This window comes from Lissotriton helveticus, chromosome 3_1 (assembly GCF_964261635.1).
Source record: "Lissotriton helveticus chromosome 3_1, aLisHel1.1, whole genome shotgun sequence".
NCBI lineage: Eukaryota > Metazoa > Chordata > Amphibia > Caudata > Salamandridae > Lissotriton > Lissotriton helveticus.
In genome coordinates, this window is record NC_136061.1 from 159685382 (window position 1) to 159697897 (window position 12516).

Genomic DNA, 12516 nt, shown 5'->3' on the forward strand with positions numbered 1-12516 from the left:
AATGCACAAAAAGAAGCAAAAGAAATGCAGAAAGAGGCAACAGAATTCCACAAAGATGAAGAAAAGTGCAAGAAGAAGTACGACATGTGCAGAAAGAACCAACAGAAGAGCAGAAAGAAGCCTTGATGCAAATTCATCATGTGCCCCCAACTTTTCCAGACGGGTACTGGTGGTAACTGACTCTGACTAACCAGGCCTAGAGCCAGTGCAATGCTAATAGACACTTAAAATACAGTGACAACACCTACATACACTAAGGAACACTATGCGTTGGGGCACCCCTGTGATTAGCATGACCTCCTCTGTAAGGCCCTAGTACATAATAGGGCAGGTGATTAAAACTACCTCTAACTCAGAGGTGCAGAAATATGCTACTTTAACTAGTCGCGTTTGCAGAGTGGTGGAGAAAGGATGCTGGGCGTCCAACCAACGCTCAGGAATTCCGCTGCATAGGACTTACAGGAGGTTATGAAATATGTAGGGGACCCCGTCTGAAAAACAATAATGGTCAGGGAGAAGAGGGGAAATAATAACAAAACAAGAGAATAATCTCCCTCTAGACCTCAAATTATTATACACACAAATTAATCTAAATACATAATGTGAGCACCCAAAACATCTTATTTTATCAATTAACAAATACTCCAACAATTACAAAACGATGTTATTTTATTTCATTTCTTTTATCAAAAATGTTTTCATCATCATACTTTTTTTTAGCTATTTTTGTTTACATCAACATAAATTATATAAGTTCTTCAATAATCACACAAGAAAAAAGGCAAGAAATACAACATAAATAATATGAACCCATGTAGAGAGATACAAACCAAATTCACACACCACCATTCAAACCATACTCACACAAACCCAGACAAACCTTTACATTCATAACATTTCTAGGGGACTCAACTACAGAGTGACATAGTAATTGGAATGACCAAATGCAACAACTGCATATAGCAGGATATTATCGAGGCAGTGGTCGACGCGTTTCAGTGGCTGCAAAATGATGGAATGCCAGATATAAGGCCCTCACAAGAGCCACTCCACCCGGGAATAAAATATACCACCTGAAAGGTATAAAAACAATAAGAAAAACTGGCCCACATCAAGAGTATCAATAATATTAACATCAATTGGACCAATTTCCACAACAATCCATAAGATAGTCATAATTTTCATTGCTTTGACTTTGTCAACTCAGAACTCACCAACTGCAGTGTACATCATTATCACCTAAAGACAGCCACATAACGTGACCCAACGCGACCCTACGTACTCAGGGCTAACGTTGAGTTGTGCGAACACACCCAGTGTATACATTTACCATCACCAAAAATCGTGAAAAACATGCAACAGACATCAAATGTGTAACAGACATGACCAATTGACCAATGTTTAGCAGTTCACAACAAACCTGATCTGATTCTCTAGAGATACTTACTGTAGATAATGTAGTCAATTGGTCATGTACGACTGTGCAAACGCGCCCCGTGGTGCATTTTAAGTTGGGGGATTAAGTCCCCTTGAATCCTGAGGGTACGTGGGGTCCAACTAGCCCACCAGGTACCTCCAGTAAGTGCCACAGAACTGCGTTGCAGAGAGGTGTAAAAATTGGGTTTGGCCTGGACCACCCCTCTGCAACGCAGTCCTGTTGCGCTTACTGGAGGTACCTGGTCGGCTAGTTGGCCCCCAGGGGCCCTCAGGATTGAAGGGGAATTAATTCCCTAACCTAAAATGCGCCACAGGGCGTGTTTGCACATATGTCACCTTAGGCCCCGCCCCCTCCCTTCACCACTGTGCAAATGTGCCCGTGGTACATTTTCAGTTGGGAGATTAAGTCTTCTTGAATTCTGAGGGTCCCTGGGGTCCAACTAGCCAACCAGGTACCTCCAGTAAATGCCACAGAGCTCTGTTGCAGACAGGTGTAAAAAGGGGTGTGGCCTGGTCCACCTCTCTGCAATGCAGCCTAGTGGCGCTTACTGGAGGTACCTAGTGGGCTAGTTGGCCCACAGGGACCCCAGTATTGAAGGGGAATTAATTCCCCAATTTAAAACGTGCAACAGCGTGCGTTTGCGAAGTGTTGCTGGGAGGGGGCGTGGCCTCCAGGACGATTGCGGTCTTTTTTTAAAAAAAGGGTGCTGTGTGCCCGGCCAATTGTAAACAATGGGAGTGTGGGCGACTTGGCCCCCCTCCTTAGCCTATTTCAGCCTCAGGGACCCTGTTCCCTGTGGCCAGACCGAGACATATAATAGGGAGGGGGTGCATGCCCCCCCCCCCTCCAGCCACATTCGGCCCTGGGGACCTTATTCTCCAGCTCTGGACTCCTGCTATGTCCTGGGGTGTCCACCTCTGAGACATAGCGGTTTCCCTGCCTGCACTAGTGCTGGCAGGCAAACACCTGTTTGCTCTCGCTTGGTGGAAGCAATTTAAAGCTCCTGCCACGTGACAGTAAACAGTAAGTCCACTCCCAGTTGGTGGGAGCAGGAAAAATGCTCCTGCTCGCTCGGAGTGGACTTTTTTTATCTGTTTCCCTGCACCTAACATCCCTGTAATCTAGCAGTTCCCAATCTGTGCACCACAGCACCCTGGTATGCCGTCTAAACTAGCCAGGGGTGCTGCGAACAGATGCTGTAAATATTAATAATGTATGGCTAAGTCAAAGTCTTGGGTAAGCTTTAAGCTCAAACTACATTTGCTATAAGCCCGAGCGTGCTGAGACACCAATGATGCACCAGACTGAAAGGGTGTTTGAGCTCTGAGGCAGAAACTGATGCACATTGGTAAAGGGGATTTTATGACAAAATATACAATATGATTTTTACCTCACAACTTTAAATCTCTTGACCTGAATTAACACCGATAGAAAGTAGATGGTTGCACCGCTCACACACAGATTAAAGCTGGTGTTTCTTAGTCATTTTGACTTCTGCTGTCCACCAAATTGCTGATTTTTGTTGCTGGCTGAATGAAAGCATCTCAGTCTGCTGTCAGTGGAGGGCTATGTCCTGCTGAGCCTATCAGATCACTAAAGGCTGCATGCACGCCTCATGGGCCAGAGGGGAGCATTTGGATGCCTGGGGTGGAGGCGGATGGGAGATTCCAGCAAACGTCTAAAGAATGTATGTCACACATTCAGGGTGTGATGCAGGTACTCTGACATGCACCAATTGAGGTGATTTTATCCTAAAATCAGAGTCAAGTCCTTCCACCAAAGATTATATCCATGTTTTAATTGGTAGCGAGATTTGTGTTTGACAAACTGCTAAAAGAGCAGACACTTCAATGCTAAACTCTTAACATTGGAGCCTTGTAGTGGACAGAAGGCTGCTTTCCAAAAGGAATTTCACCTGCTGTGAAATTTAGCAGGGACCGGAGTTACTTGTTGGCCCTTTGTGAACTTTGGTGTGGTTTTTGTAGCTTTTGAAAATTGCTTTCCATAAAGTTAGAAGGTTTTTGAGAGGTAAATCCTGTCTTGTTACAGCTCTTGCCCTCTCTTGTGAGAGTGCCCAGTTCTGCCAATTTTGATTTTGTGCATTGCAACTAACTGGGTGAGAAATCCAAACTACAATACACAGACCACTGAGTACTGCACCACTTCTGACTGATTTGGATGAATAGTGACCTGTGTCAAACTATTAGCCAAAAGGAGTTAGATGTAGTTTCCATCTCGAGGAACTAATGATTCACCCATTCCCCCAGCATCCGTAACACACGCCGACATTTGTACTTTGACTTGCAGACACTTGGTTTATTTTTATCCATATGTACCTTGGTGACACTGTGACACATTAACTTTGCACATTCTATCACCTGGTCCAATCTATCTGCTGACACTGCATTTTCACCTTCAGCATGCAGATTGTCCATAAAGAACTCCTTGGGCATGTAGGTCATGTGCTTGTTGTCTCGGTGGAGCTCTCTACAGCAGCGCAACACACATTTTGTGCACCTTTACCTAACACACTTCTGCTGAAAATGATTGATGCTGATTTTTTTCTTACAAAAATAACCTTTCAACACTACTTACATAGTGCTAGTTTGAGAACTTTAGTACGCTTGAAGCATTGCAAAAATATGTCTTGTCTTGCTCTGCCCAGTGAATTATTCATCCAGTGGCTTTTTGGGTGTATCTATCCATGTCCATTTGAGTGCTTGAATTAAAACAAAAATAGTTTAAAAAAAATTCCATATGCAGAGTATTGTTTCTTAAAGTGTTTTTTTTATTAAGCAATTGTTATATTTTTATTTTTTTACATCTTCATCTTCTTCATCCCAATTATTATGAGGGAGAAAAATGGAAGTAATCCCAAGGCCGGGCTTACATATCCCCACCCGCCCAAAAAAAGTAACATAATGGGGAACCCATTGCACAAATATTTTTGTGCTTTAGTTTTGCCTATTGTACCCCATCAAGTGCCAACAAACCACTGCCTGCCTGAGCTCCCTTTGCCACTTGATGTGCCAGAGATCCTTGCAACAATTGGAGACATGGGCAGATGTCAGCAAGGCCAAACTGGAAAATCTGTTGACTCACACCTTACTACATTTAAAACAAATAATAATACAAATAATTTGTGAGCTTTGCAAAAAAGTAGGGCAGCAGGAAAGCTTGAGTGGCCATTTGTAGCATGGGAAACCTATTCCCACTAAGGCAAGTGGACATTGAAGGGGGTAGGTGGACTGGTGCCAATTGGCAATGGTCTCGCATTAGTGCCTTGGAAACTCCCTCTTCCTTCAGCAAAGTCCAGTTTCTGAGCTCCACCCATGCATCGTCCCCAAGGAGCCTGCAGACCCCACACTCAGCTATCACCCGAATCACCTGCTTCGTCTTTCCTCACACCAGGAATGCCTTGGCAGCAATTTCCAACTCTAGCATATCCTACTCTACATGGGCAAAACGTCCTGCTGCTGGGAAGCCGCCAACTTGTGGGCGGCTCCGGTGGTTAACGCGCGCCTCAGTAAACTTGGGAAAAGTCATTAAAACATCCCTCCGTTCGGTAGACATGAAAAAATACTGACTTTTCCTGACTTTGTTGGGGAACATTTGACTCTTTGCAAAAGAGCCTTGTGAAAAGAATTAGGCCAGGACTCCCTCAGCATCCCGTGAGCTGCCAGGAGAGGGTGCATTGATGATGTTAATGGTAGTGTCCGGCTCTGTAGGCGGCACCTGAAAGGGCTGTTTGGAGGCGGAGCCCTGAATAACCCCTAAGGCCACACAGGCTGAGGTGGTCTGTGGGTGCTTGCTGGCTAAATGATAGTGTAGGTATTCTGTAACTGGCACACCCGGCACTGAGGCCCTTTGAAGGATCTTCAAGAGCACTCCACCTATTCAGCCGTCCATACATTCACTTATCTAATCATCCATCCACTCACTCGTTCATTGATCCATTCCTCCACTGAACATTGTATCCAGTCATTCATTCATGTGTAAACTCGCCCATTCACCCAGCCATCAATGCATTCTGACATTCACCCACTCCAGACCGATTGGCTTTGACTCTGCTTTCTTTTCCAGTTGATGTGCAGTGGAAGAGGTAACTCATTTTAAGTCTCCATGCCTCTCCTTACACAGAAAGTGTTACATCAGTAGCTGCTTATTAAGTGCACATTTACCACAGAGATGGTACTCAAAGTCAGCTCAGTGCGTTAGAAGAAGACATGAATTAGCCGACAAATAGATTGTATTATAAGCAAAAGATGGTTGATTTCTGATAGTTTGTTCTGAGGTAGGCAGGTACAGCAACAAGACGAGCTCTGTGCTGGAACTGGAAAAAAAATTCTCTGAGGACCCATAAACTGGACATCACGATGTGTCAGAGGACAGGTGGGTGGTGTCACGAGAGGTGGTGTCATGAAAAGCGGAATCTGACACCCAACTTGTACATTTATCTTTTAAAAATATGCTGTAAAGCAATTGTCAACAAGGAGGAATGTGACAGTATATCTATTCTTTTTAATTAATTTGTCACAAAGAGGCTGCATTTTAAAAAATATCTTATGGGATGACTGCGGCAGAGCTCTTTCTGTGCCCAGAGAATTGCGGGAGACAATAATAATGATCAGACAGTGGTTCTCAAACTTTTATTACCATTGGATGTGGCTCCCCATTATGTTACTTTTTAGGTCTCGCTGGCGTTGCAGCGCGAAGCGCTGCCGCCAACGAGACTTATAGCCGCCTTCATCCCTGTCAAGGGAGTAACAGCTGTGAACGAGCCCGATACAGACCTGGGCACGAGCCGACCCAGGTCTGTGAACGCGCTTCAAGGTTGAGCAGCTTGTGCACGTTTGTTGGACGTCAGGCACGGCAAGCGCCGCCAGACCAATTATCCCAGCATGAAACTCTACTTCCCGAGGCCCACAAGACCAATTATCCCAGCAGGAGTCTCCACTTCCTCAGGCGCTAACAATTATCACAGCATGAGACCCACTTATCACAGCATGTCAACAGGTGCCTCAGGCTGCTGGAGCACTCAACTATAATTAATGCACAGTTGAGTGCTCCAGCAGCGTGGGGCGCCTCTCTGCATGCTGTGATAATTATCACTTTGGGGCCTCATGCTGTGATAATTAGGGCGGCATGCTCTATTTGCAGCACTGAACATTTTCAAAGAAGGCGAAGCAGCGACATTCATTGGAGACACTCACCCTCATGCCCTCACCCCCTCACTCGCCCTCACCCCCTCACACCCCCTGACCCCTCACACACCTCCTCACCCTCACACCCTCTCACTCACACACCCTCACCCTCACCCTCACTCACCCTCTCACCCTCACTCACCCTCTCACCCTCACACACCCTCTCACCCTCACACCCCCTCACACATTCTCACCCTCACACCCCCTCAAACCCCCTCACCTTCACACCCCCTCACCCTCACTCACCGCCTCACCCTCACACCCCCTCACCCTCACACTGCCTCACCCTCACACTGCCTCACCCTCACACCCCCTCACACCCCTCACCCTCACACCCCTCACCCTCACACCCCTCACACCCCCTCACCCTCACACACTCTCACCCTCACACACTCTCACCCTCACACACTCACCCTCACACACTCACCCTCACACACTCTCACCCTCACACCCCTCACACCCCTCACATACCCTCACACACCCTCACCCACCCTCACCCACCCTCACCCACCCTCACACACCCTCACACACCCTCACACCCCCTCACCCTCACACCCCCTCACCCTCACACCCCCTCACCCTCTCACCCTCACACCACCTCACCCTCACACACCCTCACCCCCCTCACTCACCCTCACACACACTCACACACACACCCTCACATACCCTTACCAGCATAGCATAACAACACATAGCATAGCATAACGAAACACAGCATAGCATAGCATAACAAACAAAAGCATAGGATAGCAAAAGCACAGCATAACAAAACAAAGCATAGGATAGCAAAACACAACAAAACATAGCATAGCAAAACACAACAAAGCATAGCATAACAAAACACAACAAAACACCATAGCATAAAAAAACAAAGCATAGCAAAACAAAGCATATCATAATAAAACAACAAAACATAGCATAACATAACACAACAAAACATAGCAGAACAAAACATAGCATAACAAAACATAGCATAACAAAACATAGCATAACAAAACATAGCATAACAAAACATAGCATAAACCAGCAAAACATAGAATAGCATAACAAAACAAACCATAGCATAACATAACAAAGAATAGCAAAACAAAACATAGCATAGTAAAACAAAACAAACCATAGCATAACATAACAAAGAATAGCAAAACAAAAAATAGCATAGTAAAACAAAACAAAACATAGCATAACATAACATAACACAACAAAACAGCAGAACAAAACAGCAGAACATAACAAAAAATAGCAAAACAAAGCATAGGATAGCAAAACAAAACATAGCATAGCAAAACAGCATATCATAGTAAAACAACAAAACATAGCATAACATAACACAACAAACCATAGCATAACAAACCATAGCATAACAAAACATAGCATAACAAAACATAGCATAACAAAACATAGCATAACAAATCATAGCATAACAAAACATAGCATAACAAACCATAGCATAACAAACCATAGCATAACAAACCATAGCATAACAAACCATAGCATAACAAACCATAGCATAACAAAACATAGCATAACAAATCATAGCATAACAAATCATAGCATAACAAAACATAGCATAACAAAACATAGCATAACAAAACAGCAGAACATAACAAAACATAGCATAACACAGCAAAACATAGAATAGCATAACAAAACAAACCATAGCATAACATAGAATAGCATAAAAAAACAAAACATAACAAAGAATAGTAAAACAAACCAAACCATAGCATAGCATAACATAACACAACAAAACAGCAGAACATAACAAAACATAGCAAAACAAAGCATAGGATAGCATAGCAAAACATAGCATAACATAACTTAAAACAAAACATAGAATAGCAAAACATAGAATAGTATAGCATAGCAAAACATAGAATAGCATAACAAAACAAAACATAGCATAGCATAACATAACACAACAAAACAGCAGAACAAAACAGCAGAACATAACAAAACATAGCAAAACAAAGCATAGGATAGCAAAACAAAACATAGCATAGCAAAACATTGCATATCATAGTAAAACAACAAAACATAGCATAACAAAACACAGCAAAGCATAACACAGCAAAGCATAGGATAGCAAAACACAGCAAAGCATAGGATAGCAAAACACAGCAAAGCATAGGATAGCAAAACACAGCAAAGCATAGGATAGCAAAACACAGCATAACATAGCGCAACATAGCGCATAACCTAGCGCAACATAGCGCATAACATAGCGCATAGCGCATAACATAGCGCAACACATAGCGCATAGCGCATAGCATAGCGCATAGCATAGCGCATAACATAGCGCATAGCGCAGAACATAGCGCATAACATAGCTCATAGCGCATAAAATAGCGCATAGCGCATAACATAGCGCATAACATAGCGCATAACATAGCGCATAGCATAGCGCATAGCATAGCGCATAATATAGCGCACATCGCATAACATAGCGCATAGCATAGCGCATAACATAGCGCATAACATAGCGCATAGCGCATAACATAGCGCATAGCATAGCACATAACATAGCACATAACATAGCCATAACATAGCGCATAACATAGCGCATAACATAGCGCATAGCATAGCGCATAGCATAGCGCATAACATAGCGCATAACATAGCGCATAACATAGCGCATAACATAGCGCATAACATAGCGCATAGCATAGCGCATAACATAGCGCATAGCGCATAACATAGCGCATAGCGCATAGCATAGCGCATAACATAGCGCATAACAGCGCATAGCATAGCGCATAGCATAGCGCATAACATAGCGCATAACATAGCGCATAGCATAGCGCATAACATAGCGCATAACATAGCGCATAGCATAGCGCATAGCATAGCGCATAGCGCATAACATAGCGCATAGCATAGCGCATAACATAGCGCGTACCATAGCGCATAACATAGCGCATAGCATAGCGCATAGCATAGCGCATAGCATAGCGCATAGCATAGCACATAACATAGCGCATAACAGCGCATAACATAGCGCAGCACATGGTGCATAACATAGCCCATAGCATAGCCCATAGCATAGCCCATAGCATAGCCCATAGCATAGCGCATAACATAGCGCATAACATAGCGCAGCGCATAGCGCAGCGCATAGCGGATAACATATCGCATAACATAGTGAATAACATAGCGCATAGCATAGCGCATAACATAGCGCATAACATAGCGCATAACATAGCACATAACATAGCGCATAGCGCATAACATAGCGCATAGCGCATAACATAGCGCATAGCGCATAACATAGCGCATAACATAGCGCATAGCGCATAACATAGCGCAACACATAGCGCATAGCGCATAACATAGTGCAACACATAGCGCATAGCGCATAACATAGTGCATAGCGCATAAGATAGCGCATAACATAGCGCATAACATAGCGCATAGCGCATGGCATAGCGCATAGCGCATTGCATAGCGCATAACATAGCGCATAACATAACGCATAGCGCATAACATAGCGCATAACATAGCGCATAGCGCATAACATAGCGCATAGCGCATAACATAGCGCATAACATAGCGCATAACATAGCGCAGCGCATAGCACATTATATAGCGCATAACATAGCGCACAACATAGCGCACAACATAGCGCATAACGCATAACATAGCGCACAACATAGCGCATAGCTCATAACATAGCGCACAACATAGCGCATACCATAGCGCATAACATAGCGCATAGCGCATAACATAGCGCATAACATAACGCATAGCGCATAACATAACGCATAGCGCATAACATAGCGCATAACAACGCATAGCGCATAACATAGCGCATAGCGCATAACATAGCGCATAGCGCATAACATAGCGCATAGCGCATAACATAGCGCATAACTTAGCGCATAGCGCATAACATAGCGCATATCGCATAACATAGCGCATAGCGCATAACATAGCGCATAACGCATAGCGCATAACATAGCGCATAACAACGCATAGCGCATAACATAGCGCATAGCGCATAACATAGCGCATAGCGCATAACATAGCACATAACATAGCGCATAACATAGCGCATAGCATAGCGCATAGCATAGCGCATAGCATAGCACATAACATAGCGCATAACATAGCGCATAGCGCATAACATAACGCATACCATAGCGCATAGCGCATAACATAGCGCATAACCTAAGCTAACCAAGCATAGCGCATAACCTAACCTAGCCAAGCATAGCGCATAACCTAACCTAACCAAGCATAGCGCATAACCTATCCTAACCAAGCATGGAGCATAACCTAACCTAACCAAGCATGGAGCATAACCTAATCAAGCATGGAGCATAACCTAACCAAGCATGGAGCATAACCTAACCAAGCATAGAGCATAGCCTAACCAAGCATAGAGCATAGCCTAACCAAGCATAGAGCATAGCCTAACCAAGCATAGAGCATAGCCTAACCAAGCATAGAGCATAGCCTAACCAAGCATAGCATAGCCTAACCAAGCATAGCATAGCTTAACAAAACACAACAAAACATAGCATAACATAACAAAACATAGCATAGCTTAACAAAACACAGCATAACAAAACAAAACAAAACATAACAAAACAAAATATATCATAGCCTAGCAAAACATAGCATAGCATACCAAACACAACAAAACATAGTATAGCATAACAAAACATAGCAAAACAAAGCATAACACACACCACACACACACAACCATGCACACACAACCACAACCACACACAACTATCTATCTATCGCCCTCACTCTATCTGTCTACCTATCTATCGCCCTCACTCTATCCGTCTATCTATCGCCCTCACTCTATCTATCGGCCTCACTCTATCTATCTAATCGCCTTCACTCTATCGCCCTCACTCTATCTATCGCACTCACTCTATCTATCGCCCTCACTCTATCTATCGCCCTCACTCTATCTATCGCCCTCACTCTATCTATCGCCCTCACTCTATCAATCTATCGCCCTCACTCTATCTATCGCCCTCACTCTATCTATCTATCGCCCTAACTCTATCTATCTATCGCCCTAACTCTATCTATCTATCTAATCGCCCTCACTCTATCTATCAATCTATCAATCTATCAATCTATCGCCCTCACTCTATCTATCGCCCTCACTCTATCTATCGCCCTCACTCTATCTCACTCTATCTATCGCCCTCACTCTATCTATTGGCCTCAGTCTATCTATCGCCCTCACTCTATCTATTGGCCTCACTCTATCTATTGGCCTCACTCTATCTATCGCCCTCACTCTATCTATCGCCCTCACTCTATCTATCGCCCTCACTCTATCTATCGCCCTCACTCTATCTTGCTATTGCCCTCACTCTATCTATCTTGCTATTGCCCTCACTATCTATCTATCGCCCTCACTCTATCCATCTCCCTCTATCTATCTATCTATCTATCTATCGATCTATCTAACACCCTCACTCTATCTAACACCCTCACTCTATCTAACACCCTCACTCTATCTAACACCCTCACTCTATCTATTGCCCTCACTCTATCTATCGCCCTCACGCTATGTATCTATCGCCCTCACTCTATCTATCTATCTACCTATCGCCCTCACTCTATCTATCTATCTATCGCCCTCATTCTATCTATTTATTTAGATACTGATCGCCATCACTCTATCTATCTGTCTAGCTATCTATCGCCCTCACTCCTATCTATCGCCCTCCCTCTATCTATCTATCGCCCTCACTCTATCTATCTATCCCACTCACTCTATCTATCGCATCACCACAGCATCACTCAGCACCACCACAGCATCACTAAGGGGCACAACAACATCACTATGCGCTACCACAGGATCATTGAATGCCACAGCATCACTAGTCGCCACTACAACATCAC